At 45.8% G+C, this 20,290-nt stretch overlaps 1 protein-coding gene and 1 pseudogene across 12 annotated transcripts in view; one reads left to right on the top strand and one right to left on the bottom strand.

The window, feature by feature from the left end:
• SIPA1L2 (signal induced proliferation associated 1 like 2) overlaps positions 1 to 19,895 on the bottom strand; it is a 238,114-nt gene extending 218,219 nt beyond the window's left edge. For 3 of the 12 annotated variants that reach the window (XM_027094096.1, XM_027094098.1, XM_027094097.1), the window contains exons 1-5: positions 18,580 to 19,895; positions 15,766 to 15,860; positions 15,575 to 15,659; positions 5,253 to 5,373; positions 4,103 to 4,256 (exon numbers count right to left, since the gene is read on the bottom strand). The gene's annotated coding sequence lies outside the window, so the exon portion shown is untranslated. The other 9 variants (XM_027094089.1, XM_027094088.1, XM_027094091.1 and 6 more) reach the window with 7 other exon arrangements.
• Positions 3,523 to 4,543, top strand: LOC113613391 (60S ribosomal protein L4 pseudogene; annotated as a pseudogene).
• Positions 19,896 to 20,290: the final 395 nt, after the last annotated feature.

The following is a 20,290-nucleotide window of genomic DNA, read 5'->3' on the forward strand; positions in this document are numbered from 1 at the left end:
CAGTCTGAATTTTCTTCAAATTCGGCATGTCTTTGAAGGGATTTGTAATCCTAAACTGTCACCTTAAGTAGATCATAAGTTCAAAGGCTCACTGCGTTCCTCAATCTCCCAAAAACAAACAAACAAACAAACAAAACACCTTTGCATCTACCAATCATGACTGGGGTTTGGGGGCTGTATCAACATAAACACAGTTCTTTGCAAAGTATGCAGTAAATTCAACCCCTTTTAAACTAGTTTTGATGACCAAACACAGCACTTTCAAACCAGTTTCAATTACCAGACAATTGCCCTTTCAAGGTAGCTCACTATTATTTCCTCACTTTGAAGAAGAGACAGATTTTCAAAATGAATAACCCAATAACCCTTTTGCCTCAGGTAAAGAGATCCCCCAAGGTGCGCAGGTGTTTACCAAGCTCAGGTATCAGGGAACCCTTCTAAATACCATTCCAGTCTCAAGAGAAACAAAATAAAACAAAACGTACAAACCCTGTTACACAGCTTTAACTACAATAAGTATCATAATAGTCAAATCCTGATACTGATAATTTCCCTCTTACATTCCAGAAAATTAAAGCTCTTTGAGAAAGACTAAGATTTAAAAACATCAAAAGTATGTGATGGAAAATATACACTTAAATCAACTAGGGAAAATCTGCAGCCCATACTCTAAAGCCAGAAGCTCCACTTCCATTTATCTCTTGTTTTATTTTCCAGACCAAATGCTTACACTGCTTCTTACCCAAGTTCATTTCACCCCATCTATAGGTAGCATATGGGTACTGATAAAAGCTGTTTCTGATTTCATTTCATTCCCAACTTCCCAGATGTTTGCGAGAGAGGTTGTGGTTTTTTTTTCCCCCTTCAGCTATTTGCGAATATGCTCTGATTTAGAACCAACAAATTTAACATATCGTATTTTAGGCTGGGCATGACACAATAAATAACAGCTATAATGAATGTCGAGATATTTCACCAGCTTATAAATAAGTTTGCCTACGTTGGCAAGACTTCGACAGGCTGCCATGATCTTGTTTTAGAGAAAAAGTACTGAAAACACATAATTGAGAACCTGATGCTACCAAAATGGCCAACTACAGGCCATTGTACTTTAGAAATGAAACACGCGATATCAATTGGGGAGAATAAAGACGGCCCCAACACAATCCTTGGTATGACTCATGCATGTATACTTCAACGCATCTCAACAGAGGCTTTAGGAAGAATCAATGTTATGTGTACCGAAAACTCAAGAAAGACTGCACTTTCTCATGAATAATATTCTTTTATACTTCTCTGAATCAAGCAATGAACTACTAAATTAAGCAGAAAACATCCTTAGCAGAAATGTTATATAAATATAATTACAAATCTCACTGCAGCACTTTGAATTACTCAAGTCAAAACAGACATCCTTAAATTTCTGACTAAAAACAGTAACCAAGTTGTCCCTTGAAATCCATCTTTAGGAATGCCAGAAATAATAGGCCACCTTTTGATGCCTGCATAAATATTGGTTTTATAGGGAAGTAATGTATTTCAAGGAAAGCAACAGTTTTGGAGATATTTTTTTTCTCCCATTACTAACTGGAAAACTGGAAAAAATTACAACCTGGATTGCAGACAGGCAACTCAAAAGCGCAGTTTACTAAATGCCTGTCATAAGAAAGCCATCTAGTGTTAACATTTAGAAATGAAAACTGCAGACAAAAGAGGCAAAGAAAAGAAACATCTAAGTGACTATTTTGAACTTACTGAGCAAACCTATGAGAATCCCCAAGATTCTTTGTTTACAAAAAAAAAAAAAAAAAAGTCCATCCTTATTAAAAACCGTGATCTAAATCTAAACAAAATCCCAAGACTGTGCAATTGCAATTTTTACCAAAATCAGGTTTTGGTGACCACCATTCTGTGACCAATGCACTTGATGTTTCCAATACTCACGCTGGAGTCATCCTGGGCTGAATTAATTTAACCGAAGCAGGTTAATGATGACAAATATCTCCCAGAGGGGTCATGCCAACTTGTTTTCTCTTCCCGAGAAGGATCGGCTCTCGCTGGCAGACGATGAACCGAGACTGATTCTTTGGGTTTGTGGCGCGGTTGAAAATTAATCCGTAGGTGCTCGTGGGGATACTCCCGGGACCTGGCCAAACGAGCTTCCACGAAACGGGGGCCCGAGCAGGACCGCGAGCCGAGGATGGAGCGAGACGCGGAGCCGGGGAAGCCGGGGAGCCGTCGGGCCCCGAGGAAGGGCGCTCGCCGGCCGCTGGGACCTTACAAAGAGGGGCGGGCGCCGCGAGGGCTCGCGCCCCGGGCACACGCCTTACCGGGGAATAAACCCCGCAGCAAGTTCAGCAAGTGACCCCGCCCGGCGCGCTGGGGAACCGCGCCGGGCAACCTTCTTCTCTCGGGTTAGTCACGGAGGAGTCGCTGCGCGCCCGGAGAGTCCTCCTTAGTGCTCGCGTCTACGAGACGGGAATAACCTTTCAGCCGATCGATAAGTTTGAGAACGAGCGGCGGCGGCTCCTCTCCCACCCCTGGCTCGGGAGCGCGGGCGCATCTGCCGGCCGGACCCTCGCCCCGCGCCCCGGCCCCCCGTCAAACCCCGAGGCGCCCCCGAGGGCGGCCCCTTCACCTCGGGACAGTCCCCGGACACGACCCGGAGGCTCCCGAGCGGAACCCTCCTCGCTGCGAACGCACCTCGGAGACGCAGTCCGCCGGGACCTGCTACAGCCTGCGAGCGCGCGGCGGCGCGTACCGGGGTCGCCGCCTCGCCGCCCGCCGCTGCCCGGGGCTGCCCATCGGCCCGGACCCTGCCCGCGCCGGGCTCCGGCGGGAGGCGGCCGGGACCCGCCGGCTGCGGCTGGAGCGGTCGGCCTGCGCTCGGGCGGGCGGCCGGGGCGGGGGCGCGGCGCTGCTCCTCCTCCTCCTCCGTCCTCCTCCCGCTCCGCCGGCTCCTCCCGGACTCCCGCTCTGCCGCGCCGGCTCCCGACACCTCCGCCCGCCCGCCCGGCGGCACCGCCCCCCGCCCGCCCCGCGGCCTCCCATTGGCAGCCTCCTGCCGGCCCCCTCGGCCCCGCCCCGCGATTGGGCGCGGGCGCCGTCCGTCCCGCCGCCCCGCGGGGCTCGGGGCGCAGCCGGTGCGCGGTTCCCAGGCCCCGAGGCGCGCTGAGCTGGGCGGCCGGGAGGGGCTCGGCGGTCTTACTGCGGAGGGCGCTCTGCGGGGGCGCAGCCTACCTGAACCCGCAGTTCGGCGGCGCTGTCGCCGTCCTCCTCGGGACTCGTTTTCACCCCTCCCTCTGGCACCGATAAGTTAAAAACCCCGAATCTGTTTCAGGGATGTCGTAATTGGTGTCTTCCTGCGTTCTCAGGCACAGTTGCCGAAAATTCTTACTGAGCAAGACGTAATCTTTTTTTAATTCCTACAGTTTGAGAAATGTGATTCTTAACTGGGGAAATAGATGTGTCTTGGGTTCGCACGTTGAGCCAACCAAACCTGGCACGTTGGCCCCGCAGTGACGTGCCATCTGCTCTGCCCTGGCTGCCTCGGCCTTACCGGCGCTGGTCGTGGCTAAAGGTCACTGTACTGAGGAAGTCCTGGACTTCCTTTGGTGCTTGAAGATAACGTTGAAGGCTACGAGACGAACAAGGGGGCTGTTGCGCTTCTTAAGAAACTGAAGGCCTGGAATAATATCAAGAAGGTCTGTGCCTCTGAGCAAATGAGCGCTGGCAAAGGGCAAAGTGAGACACCGCGGGGTGTGCACGGCAGTGGACCCTGCATCATCTATCACGGGGACGATGGCATCGAGGCCTTGAGGAACATCCCTGGCTCCCTAATTCTCCTCTCCCTTTAAAAGGAATGATTCTGCTTAATGTAAGCAAAACTGGACGTTTGGGAACTTGCTCCTGGTGGACAGCGTTTCTGATTTGCTTTCAGCAAAGTCAGATGATCTGTAGGGCACTTGAGTCCTTCAAGAGTAACTACCACCTTCCCATGCACAAGATGCTCAACACAGACCTCGGCAGAACCCTGGAAAACCCCAGAGCACCGCACAAGAAGAGTCATCGCAGCGTCCTGAAGAAGAATCCGCTGAAATACCTGAGGGTCATGTTGGATATAACTAAACCCACGTGCAAAGACCGTGCAGCTGGGCATCATTCTTCGCCAGGCTGAGAATCACAAACTCCAGGTGGATAGGGCAGCGGCGGCGGTACAAGCCAGATCCAATGGGGAGGGGTTCCAGGCAAGAAGCCTTTTGTAGGGAGGAAAGGAAAGGAAGCCGTTGGCATAAAGAAGCAGAAGCAGCCTTCTGTGGGGGGCTGGGGGAGGAGGCCGCAGCTACCAAGAAACCGGCCACTGGGGAGCCCGCAGAAAAGAAAACCCACCACAGAGGAGAAGAATCCTGCCGCATAAACTTAGATGTGTGTATCCCTTGAAGGTCAAATCATTTTGGACAGCTCACTTTGAATAAAGACCTGATCAAAGAGGCAGTGAGAAACACACACACGCACGCACGCACACGCACACACACACGCACACACGCCCTCGAATCTGGCTCCGCGCCGCCCCCCTGCCAGTGTCCCTGCCGGGCCTCCACTCTATGGAGTGGAGAGAATCGCGCCCGCCGGCACTTGGTCCCCGCGCCTCCCCCCATCCCACCGCAAAGAGCCTGAACGTCGCCACAGCTGCCGGGCGCTGCGCAGGCACCTGCCACAGGACGCCGCAAGATCGCCGCATCGCTGTGTTCACAGGAAGACAGCGGGGAGGGGCAAGCCCTACTGTGTGCCGACCCCCGAGGGCGCCCCGGATCGCCCAGGCGGTCCCCTGACCCCAGGAGCTGTGGTGGGAGGATGCACGGAGCATCGCGCAAGAAGTCAGGTAGTGCCAGCGCGCAGGAATGCTGCGGAGCCTGGAAGGAGGCTGGGAGAGGCGTGCAGTCCTGGCGTCCCCGGCCCAGCCCCTGGGCCCGCCCACCCCGCCTCCAGGCAGCCCTCCACCCAAGGGAGAAATGCTGTTGGATCTTGATCTTGACGAGGAGAAAGAAAATGAACTTTTGTTACCCTCCTTTTCTACTTTGCTAGGAGATCTCGATCACCCAGGAGGAAGCTTTACCTGAAACTGTTCATGTAAATTGCTTGACACTTGAATTGGGTGCTGAAACATTAAAGGATCTCAGAGGACTTTTTTAAGCTATACAGGAGTTGACTCTGCCTTAAGGGATCAGTAGCAGGAATAGACTCTACCTTACCTTCCAGTCCCACCGTAGGATTTCCTGAGCCGGCTTTACTGTGGGAGAGCTGCTAGGGCTGTGTTTCCTGAGACTGGCTTCAGAGTTTTCAGTTCCTCCTTTTCTGCAAGCAGAATTCTTCCTGGAGAGATAATGTTGTCTGTACCTCCCTATCCCAAAAACATGCCCTAAAACATAACCCTCTTACAAGTTAGAGGTGGTCCCTCCCATGTTATATTTCTTTGTGATCCAAAGCCTATAAATATTGTACAGCCTTTTCTATCTCTGTAAAATAGGGGCATACGATATGGGAATGCATATAATAAAATGCATCAGAGAGCAACGTTCTGACACGACCAAACTCCTGAGTTCTCCCAGCTGTCACCTCATTAACAGCATTTACCAAGGTTGTCATTTATTCATTCAACAAACATGTATGGAGACCCTGTGGTGATCCAGAGGTGCCAGGTGCTGGGGATATAAACCTGCAGAGGACATGGGCCCTGCTTTTCATCATCGCTCCATCTCACCTGTGCCCATCCCCATATCTGGCAGATGCTCTACGAGAGGTATGGACACAGGAGCAGCCTTGGAGGGACACTTCCTGCAGAAGCCAACAGAGGATAAACGCCCCCCTTCACAGCACTTTGTCACAGTACTTCTCACTCTTCATGTAACTGCACATGTCATTATCTTTTCCACTATTCTGTAAGGGCCATGAAGAAAAGAGCCACTTCCCCCTTAGAGTTTGGACTCCTAAAGCAGTGACGATGTGAGTCCATGGGTTCTCACCAAGGTGCTGAGGCTGTATTTTTTTAAACGCTTGTAGTTGACAGTAAAGAGTTGTGTGCATTTATGAAAGTCCCTGAGAGTTTCTGGCGCTCCCAGAACCACAGGTCACATGCAGCCCTCCGGAACGTTCTAGGCCTCAGCAAACATGACCAGGCCTCTTGGCCGGGCCTGGCCAATTCTGGTTGGTGGTGATCCGACCCAGGGCCAGACCTACAAAGTGTCCGCCTTCTGGCAGACTGTGAGATCTTCAAGAGGCCAAGCTGAGGGATGATTTGGGAACTTCTTCACCAAATAACATATTCTGGAAAAATCCTATTAGATGTAATGCGTGTGTCCTCCCTCGCTGGTCTTCTTTCCCGCAGCCCTCTTGTTTCCTGCTCTTTCAGAGAAGGGAAACTTAGACCGGAGCCTGTGGAATTGCGGCATTTGTTAAGATATCAGTTCATCATTTTGGCCTTAGAATATCTTACAGAAAAAAATTCTTTTTTCTATTAAAGCTATAAACTTCCCTAAAGTTTTGAAGAAGAATATTACTCTGAAGTGTGAAGATGTATTTGCCTAAAAGCCAGGGTGAACGATCCTGCGTTTTATCCCCTTCACCTTCCCTCAGGTCAAGACTCTCTTGTTCTCAGGCAGAAATAGAGACACAGATGTAGAGAACGAACAAACGTATGGACACCAAGAGGGGAATGCGGGGGTGGTGGTGGCATGAATTGGGAGATCGGGATTGACATATATACACTAATATGTATAAAATAGAGAACTAGTAAGCACCTGCTGTATAAAAAAATAAGATTCAGAAAAAAAAAAGACTCCCTTGTTCTCTAAACCTCACTTTCTGTCTCTCAAGTCTTTTTTTCCTCCTATGAATTTCATCATGCTCTAAGAGCTCCTAAAGCAACAAACTCAAGGGAGTAATGCTGTTTACACTTCTGAATCATCACATCAACTCCCTCTGAAATAATTCCAACATCAATCTTACCTATCTTCCTCTAAAAGGTGTAAAGTTCAAAGACATACCAGCTGTCTACCCCATTCCAAGATTCTGAGCTTGTCGGCTGACTTTGGCTGGTACTTGTATCTGTTTACCTTTGAACGGAGCAGAACGGGAGCTTGATTTCCTAGACACACTCCAGAAAGCTTCTACTCACAGACGACATGCATCTACTGTAATAAACCTGAAGAGCAAGTTAAGTAAGTGCTTAGATTCCCACCCTCATTTCTTCTTTCCCTTCTGTACTATCAACTCACTTTTTGAAAGTAGTTCTTTTAAGTCAAATGAATATTCATAATCTGCCACAAATATGTATTGATTGCGTGCTACATTCAGGGCATTATGTTAGACTCGGAGCATTTGGGAATTTCATGAGAAGGTGCTCCAGGACCATCAATGAGCGGTGCCCACAGGGAGAGTAGGAGAGCCAGCTGTCTGCAGGCAAAAAGCTTGGGCCTCGTGGTAAAGGCTTCACCAAGGGCATCAGACTGGCCGAGCCAGGAGGAAAGAGCATTCCAAGCAAGAGGAAGCACAGTGGGCAAACCCACAGGAGCTGACGGTGTGATGCATGTTTGGGAAACAGCTGTGCCCTTTAGTCAAGCACGGGCTTATTCACTTATGTAACAAACAGTTATGTGGTGCCTTGTCCATGCCAGGTCCTGTTTTCTTGGAGGAGAAATACTCCCATGTGGAAGAGCGCCGGGCACTGCTTCACCTCTTCTCTCAAAATGGAAACAGAAACTTGGTAGGATATGGCCTTGTGAAGCAAACTAAGAAGCGCCAAGTTCTGCTACAATTAAAGGGAAAATGGTGAAGCTCAGGAAGCTGGGTTCCCAGTCCTTGTCAACAATATGACAAAATTGATGTGATATGACATATCAATATGCAAATGTTCCTGATAAAAAGAAAGCACGTGTTCCTCTTCAAGTGGAACCCAGTAGAATAATGTCAGAGTTATTAAAGAGTGTGCTAGGGGCTTCCCTGGTGACGCAGTGGTTGAGAGTCCGACTGCCGATGCGGGGGACACGGGTTCGTGCCCCGGTCCGGGAAGATCCCACATGCAGCAGAGTGGCTGGGCCCGTGAGCCATGGCCGCTGAGCCTGCGCGTCCGGAGCCTGTGCTCCGCAACAGGAGAGGCCACAGCGGTGAGAGGCCCGCGTCCCGCAGAAAAAAAAAAAAAGAGTGTGCTAAATGTCATGTACTATCCACAGGAGCTAAGAAGAAACCCATCTAATAATTTTTTAAAAACCCTTAATTCTGCAAGTATACTTGGAGGCCTACTGTGTTCTGCCCTGTAGCATACAGAAGAAGATGATTACCTAGAAATAATGAGACCATCCTCAAGGAAGTACGAGAGAGCTGAGCTAGGATTTTTACACAGGAAATAATTTGAAGAACAGTGCAAAGGCAACACATTAAAAATGTCCTGTTGTATAGACATGTGCTATAGAGATCTGGAAAGGCAATATTGGATGGAGTGATCAAAGATCAGTGACCAACATGCTTCCTATATGTTGGTCTTTGCTCTAATGTTCCCAATCCAATGTATCTCCAAGAATCGTCCGAGACAGATGGATTATTCCTTTTCTGATGATCCAAACTTTTGGCCATACCTATTCATATTTCTACCCCTTACCTTCTCCAGTCCAGACCCACAGCTAAATGACTTGTGCAAACTTAACCACCCTTAAAATTGTCTTCTGCCCTCTCGCTTCATCTCACTTCCAAAAGAAAGGCCTAGACTGTATGTAATTGAAAAGCATCTGCCTCCTTTGCCCTTGCTTTTGTAGCCCAAAGAGTGGGCTTTTAGGAGCTCACACATTTTGATGTCAGACCCTGGCTCTGAACTGGTTTGCATGCTTCTTAGATACAGGACTATAGACAAGTTATATCTCCAAGTTCCATTTTCCTCATCTGAAAAATGGGGACAATCATACCTCAGAGGGCTGTGGTGATGATTCCAGATGATTTAGGTTGGGGTATGAAGTGTGTGGCACAGAGCCTGGCATGGCATGAGTGCCAAAAACACGGTGGGCCACCAACGTTTACCATTTCCTCTTACCATTCAAGGTAGGCACTGGGATTTTATTTCAAGTCCCTCACACCAAACCTAGCACAGGGTAGGGGCTTGATAAATATCTGATGAATGAGTAAAAGAGCGGGTGGATGGATTACGCTGAGAGATAAAGTCCTGTACTTGTTTTTCAATTTTCTGCCATAGGAGACTTAAAGTTTATATCTTTTTTAAAAATATAAATTTATTTGTTCAGATTTATTTTTGGCTGCATTGGGTCTTCATTGCTGTGTGGGCTTTCTCTAGTTGCGGCGAGCGGGGGCTACTCTTCATTGCAGTGCATGGGCTTCTCATTGCGGTGGCTTCTCTTGTTGCGGAGCACGGGCTCTAGGCACGCGGGCTTCAGTAGTTGTGGCATGTGGGCTCAGTAGTTGTGGCTCGCGGGCTCTAGAGCACAGGTTCCGTAGTTGTGGCACACGGGCTTAGTTGCTCCGCGGGATCTTCCCGGACCAGGGCTCGAACCTGTGTCCCCTGCATTGGCAGGCAGATTCTTAACCACTGCGCCACCAGGGAAGCCCCCTAAAGTTTATATCTTAATCCTCCAAATTTTATTCCTACTTGGGACTTACAGTATTCTTTAAACAGTGTTTTTGGTTCTCCTTTTAAGAAATAACAAAGTAATAATAATAATGATAAGAACTTAGAAGTTGAATGGCTCTAAGAACAGATGCTATTCTACACCACTAGATGGCATCTACCAATAATAACACCAAAAACACCACGCATACTCTGATAGGAAATAATTCTAAAGAAATGAATACAGAAAAAGCATATATACACACACATATATGCATATATATTTACCCTTGACATATGGTTTCTTTTCCATATTGGTTATGAATTTAGAGCTGCCAACAGTTTGGCAAACCCTTGCTTTCTTGTCTCCTATAACATTTTTAGTTGTTAAACTCTAAGCACCATCAATGTGCAAGACATTTCATAGTACCTGGTGATGACTCTCCAAATCTTTCTATTGTGTTGATGCGACAACTTACCCCTGGTTAAAAGAAAAAGTTAGAAAAAGCTGAAAGCCTAGGGAGAAGAGAAAAAGGCAGACGGACCCTTCTGCCACAGTTAATCATCCCTTTATTCATTCAACAGCTGAGGGCCGGGCTCCAGAGCTGTACCAGGGTTATAGTGGTAAATAAGACTCACTTCTGAGGAGGTGCTTGCTCTCCCATAAAGGAAAACTGTCAGAATATTAAGAGACAGATGTTTATAAGACGACATTTAAATCATATAAGAGGACAGGTGTTTCTTAGAAACTGTTAGAGGAGTTACAAGGGAGAAATAGAGGTGGATTCCAAATGTCTGATCAGGACCAGAGAGTTTCTGCTTTCCAGTTCCTAGGGGGATTAGCAAGGCTGTGCTTCCTCGTTCTGACATTTGGTTGTCTGTGGCATTTAGGCCGAGAATAGTTGCACTTGAGCATTCTTGGGGGAGACCTAAGCTAAGAGAGAATAAAGGGAGAGAGACAGGAACGTAAAGGAACACTGGGCGAGGAGACAACGAGACAGAAATATGAGAAGAGTGGCCAAGAATAAACCATGTAAATTCTTTCCACAAATTCAGAACATTCAGTTTTTGATACGGAGAGAATAAGCCCACATGTTAAGATTGAAAAGTACGGCAAAAAGGATGATAAAACGAAATCAAAACACCATAGTATTCCTAAATCCAGTGTTTCCAGAAATTGTAAATGCAGGTGCAGAGGTTGCAAAAATGAACTTTGACTACCGAGAAATTTTACTCCCTTCTTTCTGGAAAGGCAGAGATGTGATGGAGCAGAGAGCCTGTAGCAACGCCATTTTCATTTGCCTTCAAAAAACCTCCATCAGTATTTTGCAATACTGACTACATCTCCACACACCTAAAGCCAAATCTACCGGTTTCCCCAAAGGCTGGCTCCTCTTGTCAACCTTGACCTCTGTGACCACAGTGCTGTCACTCTGCTAAACAGCAGACACAGCAGGGTGTCTCTTCCTCTGCCCTCCGTGATGCAACATGGAAGTACTCTGGTTTCCCCAAAGGTCGCTCACACCAGTCTCCTTTGTCACCCCCTCCCCCAGTGTAACCCCCTCCCCCAGATGCTTTTCTCCCCAAGTAGAGACAACTCTGCTAAATGAGCTCTTTGTTTTCTGCCCCTCAACTTCCAAATCACTGGATATACAGTACTTTACGTGTACAGGTTCCGGCTCAAAGTCCTTCCTGAGCTACCTGGGGCCTACCGGATACTGTCCAAATTCCCCTCCCCTTCCTAACATTCAGACCTTCCACAATCTGGCCCCCACACAAGCTTCCTGGACCTCTTGGTAATGTTTTCTCACCCACTTCCCTTTGCCCCACGTGCTGCCTTCTCCTGGAACCCCTGCTCCCTCTCTGCCCACACCCTCTGAAGCTCCTGTTCTCCTCTACCACTTCACACTTGGTGCTCCATGGGGTCACCGCCTACGCTTCCTCTTTCCCTAGGAAATCCCATCCGTCCGGTGTCTACAGTCACCGTCTTCACACTCTTCACCCTGAACCTCAGGGCTGAGTCTACCTCTACCTATATGCCTCAAAGGTAGCTGCAACTCAATATGCCGCAAACAAAATATACCCCCAAATTTGACCATCCTATGAGCTCCCCAATCCCTTCTTTTCCTGTGATCTCTATTTCAGTAATGCCATCTCTACCCATGTATTTCTCATGTCAGAAACCTGGGGCTTCTCCAGAACTCCTCCTCTCTCGTCCACTCATCTAGTCAATGACCCGGCCTTCAACTCCCCCCGCCCCAGGTCTCTCCTGCATATATGTGCCTCTCCTGTCCTAACGCACCATCATATCTTGCCAAGACAATAGCAACAACTTCGTAAGCCATCTGTATTCCTGTCTCCCGTCTGGTTATCTCCCATCCATCTGCCCCACAGCAGTCTTTCACCCACATGAGTCAAATCACTCCCCTCCCTGCTTCATACACACTGCTGAATTTCACATAGATAACCAACAAGGACCTACTGTAGAGCCCAGGGAACTCTGCTCAACATTCTGTAATAACCTACATGGGAAAAGAATTTGAAAAAGAACAGATACATGTATATGTTTAACTGAATCACTTTGCTGTACACCTGAAACTAACACAACATTGTTCACCAACTATGCCCCAGTATAAAATAAAAATTAAAAAAAATAACTTCAGAGTCTTCCTATTGCCCTCCAGATAAAACCGTAACTCCTCTCAAGTAAAAAAATTTAAAAGACAATAGACATATATATATGTAAAACTCAATCACTTTGCTGTACAGCTGAAACTAACACAACGTTGTTCATCAACTATATTCCAATACATTTTTTTTAATTTAAAAAATAAAATAAAACCTTAACTCCTTGGTCTGGCCCCCTGCCCTCTGCAACCTCCCACCTTGCTCTCTACCAAGCACCTTTCAGTTCATTCTGCTTCTCACACCTGACCTCGGAGCCCCCAGCCGACTTTTCTCTCTGCCACCAGCTCCCCTCTCTCCCCGCCTTTGTCTGGCTAAATCCTATCCATCCTTAGGGTCTCAAAAAGCACTGCCTCGGGGGGACCCTCCTCGACCCTGCTGTCTTCTCGTGGCATCCCGAGCTGGCCCATCACAAACCTGCCCTGCATCCTTGTGTGTGTGGCCCTCGTCTTCCCCACTAGAATGGAAACTCTGTGAGTGCAGGAAGTTTCTAGGGCCTCGATCACCTCCTCTAGGAAATACTCTGTCACAGCCTGATCTACATCTGAATTCCCAGTCACTGTTGCCAAAGATCCCAACCTGAACCCCAGACAGTCCTCTGCTGGTGCATCTGGGGAAAATGGGCCCAGGGGTGATTTGTCGCCTCGCCAGGGGTTCGAACGTGCCTCCTGGGAACCAATTCATCCAAGGGAAAAGGACGTATTTGGCCACTTACAGAATCTCAGAGTTGAAGGGGAGGTGTGATTCTTAGGGCAAAATGATGTCTATCACTCATATCAATTTATCTTGGAACCAGCCTCCATATACCCATAGCCACATTCTAGGGAAGAATAGGGTTACACTTTAAAATTATCATTTGAAATCCAGCGTGGCAGTAGGGCACAAGCAAGTTGCATTTGTCTTCTTCTATTACAGTGTGACCCTACACAGTGAGCTTGTGCCTAGATTCAGCCCTGACCTCCCAAACAAACAGCACTGGCACATCTGAAGCAATGCCCTGCAGAAGCAGCAGCAGGGTGTCAGGGACTGGGGCCAGGAGGACAAAAAAAGCCCATGGAGGTGGCGGTGTCTGGCTGTGTGGCTTTACCCAGTAAAGGAAGCTGCAGCTCTTACCAGCTGCAGTGACCCAGAAGCCACAATACACCTGGTGGAAGATACAGGAAAGAACCAGTCATGTGTACTTGAGACTCAGCCCTGAAGATGCCCAGAAACGTGTGAGCCAGCCCATGATTTTGTACAGAGGTGGTGTTCTGTATTAGCAGAAAGGCCAATGAAAGACCAATGATTACACTGAATATGGTCCCTTCCATACCTGAACCCAGACTAGGGAATCTTCAGTCACGTCCAAATTGAGTGTATGTGTCACTGGGTTTTATAGATATTATCTCGAACTCCTTGTTATTGTTGTAATAGGGACAATCTATGTCTTGTCTCTCTAACCGCATTTGATAAGAGATGGAGATAAATCTGTCTTGTAACTTGGCCACTGTTCAAGGAGCTTTGAGGAATGCTATGGGTGTATGGTATTATTTCGAGAATATAATACAGAGGGAGGCAGGACTCATAGGTTTTTGCCCCTCTGAGGGGCAACTGTACAGGCCTACCTCGGTGGCACTGTGGCTTCCATTCCAGACCGTGGCAATAAACCAAATAACCCGATAAAGCAAGTCACATGACCTTTTTGGTTCCCCGGTTACGTTATGTAAAAATCACGTTTACACGCTACGGTACTCTATTATAAAGTGTGCAGTAGCATTATGTCTAAAAGAAACAAGGTACAGACCTTAATTAAAAAATACTTTGTTAAAAAAAAAATACTTTGTTGCTAAAAAATGCTAACCATCATCTGAGCCTTCAGGAAATCATAGTAGCAACATCAAAGATCACAGGTCACTATAACAAGTAGAATAATAATGAAAACGTTTGAAATAGTGCAATAATTACCAAAATGTGACACAGAACCACAAAGTGAGCAAATGCTGTTGGAAAAAATGGTGCTGATAGAATTGCTAGATGCAGAGCTGCCACAAACCTTCAGTTTGTCAAAAACGCAATATTTGAGACGTACGATAAAGCGAAGCGTGATAAAACAAGGTATGTCTGAAAATGGGCTTTTGTCTCTTACGTACATAGGGCCAGAATGCCAATTTTTTCAGTATCTTCTTATGTTTTAAACATGGTCGTTTCTTCATTATATCTTTTCTCTCCATTATCTACCCGGCTGTTTCCCATAGGAAATTAGAGGAGAAGGGTGTCAAGAGTGAGTGTAGAAGGTATATGTGGGCGAATAATTATGATAAAGTGCTCTCTCCAACTCTATTCTAACAAAAAGCAATTGCGCTAGGGTTCCTATTAGGTTCATTATTCACTTTTCTTCTCCATGCAATAACACAAGTCATCAATAATAGACTATGATTGCTTCCTCCCAAAAGACAAGTTATATGAGATAAAGCACAAAGCAACAAAGTCTCAGACAAGATTTTTTTACGTTAATGTGTTGTTCAAGATAGTTTCTGATTGCCTGGTAATTACCCACCAGGGACCAGCTCTGGTAGCCTGTGTTCCCCAGGAAGGGAACGGAAGGGACTCCTCAAGACTTGCGGCACCAGCGAGGGCATCATACAACATCTAACAGTCAAGATAGTCAGTCAAGTGCTCCAAATGTGCGATCTGATCATTTATTATCATGCATTCCATTGGCTATTACTCAGTATACTTCCTGAGTAAAGCCTGCCCTAGAGGAAAAAAATGATACCTCTGTCTATTCCTTTCCATATGTCTGTACACACATTAGTGATACCCTTCAAACAGGAGGCTCACATTAGCTCAAAGAATAGACCACATTACATTTCATTTGCTCTTGTTCTGATCCTTTCATGCTTTCAGTGGTTTACCAGTGGGAAGCCACTAGAGGGGACCCATCCCGACAAGATTAGACAACATACAATTATCATCTTTAGTATTCCCACTTGGAAAATTGACTGGTATTCATGGGGAACAATAAAATCAAATTTGCTGCACTTTACGCCCAATTCATGGTTATAAAGAGCGGATCCGGTGAGGCGGGGGGTGTCACCGTGTACCAGTGGAAGACACCAAAGAGGAAAGTGCATCTGTATCGATTGTAAACATATAGTTAAAGCACTGAGATCATTCATTCCAAACAATCTGTTTTCCCTCTTTCCTGTAAAGAAATAGCAATGCTTTTGGTTTCTTACTTGCTATTTGGAGGTCAGAGACTCTCCCTTTAGCGTGGGCACTCAGTATGTATTGAGCTCTTACCATATGCTGAGCACCGTCCTGGGGGTAGTGGTGCTACACCACAGGTCCATCTCACAGGTGAAACGGGTTCATATCTAGTTTGGGGCTGTAAAACCCCAAAAGAGAATAGGGCACATGACAAGGATATTAAAAAACAAAACGACCCTAGAATACATGCCTGTTCATTCATGTTTTTCCATTCATCCACCCACCTCAATATCCATCAAACAGTCTTTGTGTGCCGTTGTGTGCCAAGCATTGTGTTAGGCACGGTGGTTCCAAAGATAAATCAGCTACAGCTCAGTCACTATGGAAGAGAAAATAAGTAGATTAGTGATTTATTAACAAGTAGGATAGTTTCTAGGATTTGAATGCCCTCCAGCAGTCAGGAAGAGACACGATGTGAAAGTCAGCCCCCCAAAATGCCAAATACTTAACCAGGTGCGGAAGAAGCCTGTTTTGGATTAAGATGCCTTTCCCAGTTCCTTTTTAGCTATCACTTTTCTCTGATTTTCACCTATTCACTCCTTAACTCTGGTCAAGGCAATAGTTCCCTGTATTTTAACTTTGTTGCTGGCTTCTACTCAAGGTTATAATATATCAAGGTTATGTGAACAAAATCCAGGGAAATATTTTCCAGTTTAGAGATAATGTGAAAAGAATTCTTTTACTCTTTAAGATGAAATCTCCTGGATCTGAATTGACATTTACTCCCTAAAGATTTTAAGCTGGTCTTTTTATCTGAAATTATTGCTTTGCTAAGGTTACCTCTTTTTGTGTTATCATTTCATCCATTTTTACATTCTGGCTGGGAAGGTAAGCAAAAAAATCAAATTTAATTGACAGATATGAGGAAATGTAAAAGTCTAAGTCTCCGAGTCCTGTATATACCCATCCGTGTGGCATAGCCATAATTTTTAATACTCCTTAAATTCTTAAATACCATATGATCCATTCAGTGATTTCAATCTGAATGAGTATTTTTTAAATAAAAAATAACAACCTTAGCATAACCTCTTGTTCTTGAAATTTTCAGTCAGGATTTGTACTAACAGAGATATTGAACTTTATAGGGATATTCCATTTTAGTTTGAGAGAATATAGATTTTATCTCTATTGCCATGTGTAGGTTCGACTATTGTGTACTTAACTGAACTTTAACCTGCTTTTCCATCATCCTTCAGTACATAAAACTTGGCTAACTAACCCTTTTTGGCTCTTTCTAAAGGAAACAAGACATAGAACATGATACCGTGTTCCTTTTTGTAGCTGCTCTTAAAGTTTATCCCGTTTATAAGTAGGAAAATAGATAAGGCTAATTAAAGGGGCAATAAACACATCAAGGAAAGAGACTGCAATCTGGCTTCCAGCTTGGGAATTGTTCAGAGAATATGACGGTATTATTCATCTCTGTTGCAACCCAGTGATTCACCTGTGACCATTTTCACTCCCATGATTATTCTCTTTGTGACAGAACTTCTGTCATTCAAGTAAGACAGGTCCTACTACCCAAATGTGACAACTGAAACTCTCCTATGTAGAGTCCTGAATTTGCCTCTAAGGGAAGATACAGGTACTGAGGCAACCTTGCCTATAAGTGCCATATTTGCAGGCAATGATATTTCTTCTCCCATTGAACTTGGAGCCAGGAGGTCTGAGGTCTAGCCCGGCTCTGCCACAAACTAACTATGAGATTTAGGGATTTCACTCCATCACTGAGCACCTCAGTTTGTTTGGCTGTCAGTGATGGAGTGGGAATTAATAATGTCTAAGATTCCTCCTGGCTCTTACCTTGTAAGAATATGTAAGGAAGGGATGGGGCGTATGCAATCCTTCAAGTTTAGCAGAAGCTACTGTACTCTGGGAGGTTTCTGCTCAGGGACAGAAGAGGAATATTTCTGATTCTTCAACACAATGCCACTTCCTAAATACAATCGGTTGTGTTTCTGCTTTTGTTCTGCTAAAGGCATATTCAAGGCAGGACGTTTCTAAAAACCAATGATTCAAAAGAGTTGGGTTGGTCTCCTTTAGACTTGCTATTTTCTACAAATTAAAGCAGTTACAGCTAGAATATGTAATCATTTTTATTTCCTTTTAAAGATCCACTAAGTGGAGTGGAAATTATTTCTGAGCCGTGGAGTCGGCTCACAGAATCTGAAAGTCTAAAAGAAAACTACAAATGTTTCCTGGTCTCTCTAGGAATCAATCCAAGACAGCAAGAACCTTTACTGTCGTTATTTTATTGTTGTCGTTTTTAAAAGTACTTTAAAATATTATTTTTTCTTAAAGAATTTTGACGTGGTAGCTGTGTGTCTTTTCATTATTATTTTTTCATCAGCACTGATCGGTGTTAATCTCTCACTCACCTGTGCCTGAGCAGGAATCTTCTCTTTCAAAGTATTGGACTCAGCAGATAGTATCTCCCAGCCTTGTCTGTCACTAATAAAGTGATTGTCACATGGAAGTTTCTTCTAGAATGACTTCTACGTTTCCCCAGGGAGCAGTAGTGACTCTCACTCATTCTTCTTTCATTAGTTACCAACCTCTTCCTAAAGGTCAAAGATTTTAACTAGGAATCAGACCTGCTACGTGACAAGTAAGAAAAGATTTGTGGACCTGCTCCTCTGAGCAACAGGCTATAAGTTTGGTCATCCAAAGAAAATGGCTAACTTTATGAGTTTATCCCCTGCAACAAAAGTTAATCCTGTTGATCTTTATGTTGTGATGTGCTTCTTTTCAAGACCAACTCAAATGGGGAAAAGAGGAAAATAAAAAAGAGCCAAAGCTTTCGGCAAGAGACAGTAAAATATTTATTTTAGATTTTTTTTTTCTAATTAAAGTGCTGTTTTAATTGGATTAAATAGATTTTTTAGGCCTTCAACGGTTTGGGTATCCAATGTGTTTGAACCAGGAGGGCAGACACAGGTTTATGGGAAAAGAAGCTTAAATAAATGTGGGTGCTCCCTTTAAGAAAAATATTACAAAATTAGGTATGAAAGTGTACTCCCTTCTCTGCCACTACCTACCTGCTTCTGGTGCTGTATACCATGGGACTCACTCCTACTGGGATACAAACCCTGGCCCAGCACCTTCAAGCCTCTGACTTTTATGGAAATAGAAAAAGCCTCATGGATGCAAAAGAGAGGCATTTCACCACATTCGTGAGCTGTAACCTCTTCAGTCAGGATTCACCTAGAAAAACAAAAACTATTCAGGGTGGGACATTATACAGGAGATAAGGGACCTGAAAACCTAAACAGAAGACAGGGAGACAACATAGCAATTAACAAGAGCAGACACCACTTCTGTCCCCAGGGCAGGAGTGACAATGGGTAAAGCCACCAGAGCCCAGGCCCTGTCCGATCTGCCGATAACAGAGGAAGAAGCTGCTGGTGGGAACTTGAAATACTCACCCCAAACATTATGGCTTAAAAGTACATGTATTATCTCACAGTTCCCGTGGATGAGGAATCCAGGCCTGGCCATAGTGGGGTCCCCAGGCTGTGGCCCCCTCGAGGCTGTCACCTAGGTATTGGCCAGGACTACCAGCATCTGAAGACCTGATGTAAGTGACTGTTGGCAGCGCTCAGCTCTTCCTGCGCTGTTGCCCACAGGTTTCCGTCAGTTTCTTGCCACAGGGCAACTCACAACGTGGCAGCTGGCTTTATCAGAGCAAACAGGTGTGAACAAGACAGAAGTCAGTCTTTTATTTTCACCTGATCTTGGACGTGACATCCTGTCATTCTTGCCATGCTCTGTTCATTAGAAATGTCCAGCTCACACTCAAGGGGAAGGGATCATACAGGAGCATGGATACGAGGAGGGTGGGGTCCTCAGGGGCCATGGCAGAAGGTGCCTACCACGCAGGGAGACACAGACCCCGCAGAAGACGGCAGAAGAAGCAGAGCGGGGTGGAGAAATATCCTAGCTCTTCCTTTCTCTCACCTTCTCATCTCTTACAGGCCCCCAACGGGCAGGAGAGTCGTGGAAATGCAGTTCCGTGGAAATGCAGTTCTACGTACAGCAGAGCAGGGCAAGGGCAGGGGTGGGTCTCAGATCAGACTGGTTACTGACCGGCATAGTATGCTTTTATATTTTCTGATGTAACTAGACAAACTGCACAAAGGGATTTTTATCTTAAAGAGAACTATTTAATGGTAAGTGTGGCTCTTTCTGGGACCAAAGGGTATTACTTTTACTCTCCTATGAGATGGCCCTGTGCTATATTCCAACCTTCCTACTCACCAAAGAACCCCCAACACACACACATGCACGCACACACACACGCATACACACGCACACACACACGCACGCACACCCCACCCAATTCTCGCCCTCTCAGTGGAGTTTCCTTACCTGGCTGGGGGCAGGTAGGACATACCTGCTGCCTGCACCGCTCTAGCCCAACTATAACCTTTAACTGAATATTATCCAGCTCTGACTCTATAGACTGCATTTCATCACCAAGACAAGTCTTGGGATGCCCAGTTAATACTTTCACAGAAACAGAGGAATGACTAAAGAAGCTGTGGTATATATATATATATATATATATATATATATATATATATATACACACACACACACACACACACACACAATGGAATACTACTCAGCTATAAAAAAGAATGAAATTATGCCATTTGCAGCAACTTGGATGAACATGGATGAAGCTGGAGGGCATTATGCTAAGTGAAATAAGTCAGACAAAGACACAGACACATATAAGTATGACAT

This window comes from Aethalodelphis obliquidens, unplaced genomic scaffold (assembly GCF_003676395.1).
Source record: "Aethalodelphis obliquidens isolate GAN/ISIS:26980383/991018 unplaced genomic scaffold, ASM367639v1 scaffold87, whole genome shotgun sequence".
Taxonomy (NCBI): Eukaryota; Metazoa; Chordata; class Mammalia; order Artiodactyla; family Delphinidae; genus Aethalodelphis; species Aethalodelphis obliquidens.